Here is a 1157-nt window from a genome sequence, read left to right on the forward strand (position 1 = left end):
GTCTGTGGAATATAGTGCTTCAACAGTACATCTCCACCGTATTCTGTTCTTTGTCCTCTTCGTCATATCTCCCCATGACATTGCAGCGAACTTCACCTCTTCCTCACAAGACCTTCTCCGTGTTGTCTTTAGCCACCCTACCTTCCTTTTCCCCCTGAGGGTTCCAGTCCACAGTTTGTCTCATAATGTCTGTTGTTGATTTTCTGAAAGTGTGGGCAATCCAATTCCATTTTCTTGTTGAGATTTGTTTCCTCTTGTCCACAAAATACACGTCTTTATTACTGATGCTCTCAGGACATCTGATACCGAGGTATGTTTCGAAGATTATTAGGATTACGGGATGTAAAAGAGCGAGGACGGATGATCTTTTTTTTTTAAAGGTTGAAATATATTTAGAATATAAATTTAAATGCTACCACTCTGAATTCAGAAGATCAACTACACAAGATATACATGCAGTCCTCCGGAACAGTGGTTTTAAAATTCCAATGAGATTGGAACCAGTTCTTTTATATCACTGCTTTAATCCCGATTGACCAACAACAAGACACGACTACCATTTAGGTCACGATATATAGCATTACTGTCCCAAAAAAAAAGAAACAAAGAAAAGGAAAAAAAAAGAAAAACTGTAACATTCATATAGTGCAACATCCACTAGAAATCTAAAGTCGTTTAAATCGATCGCGATTTGAATGACGCGTTTTCTAGCCAAATTTTGAAATAATCGTCTTTCTAAAACACGGTAGATAAATGGTTATAATGGATACCCTGACTGCCGTAGTTCGGGATATTAAGAATTGACTGTATTTGGATCAAACTGATTTTTTTTTTAAACGTCTCTGCTCTTGTAACAAAGACCACAGCTTGATTTGTTCTGTGGAGGGTGGAACCAAAAGGACCGTTGCTAGGCAGGTGTGACGTCGTACCTTTTGGCCCTATTATGCTGTATAAAAACAGGAGCAGGGGATTATAAAGAAATTTTCTATTGTCATACCGTTCTTGATGGATTCAGAATAGTTTTGTTTATCTTATAATATCTTTAATTACACAGTGCGAATAGAAAACAAAAGGGGGGAGATTTTTAAAACCAAGGGTGCGTTTTCAACTTGGGGGCAAATTTGACTCCAAGTAAAGAAAGTCCATGTAAAATTCCA

Source organism: Berghia stephanieae, chromosome 7 (genome assembly GCF_034508935.2).
Source record: "Berghia stephanieae isolate SIO BIC M18660-M18661 chromosome 7, UCSD_Bste_1.3, whole genome shotgun sequence".
Lineage (NCBI taxonomy): Eukaryota > Metazoa > Mollusca > Gastropoda > Nudibranchia > Aeolidiidae > Berghia > Berghia stephanieae.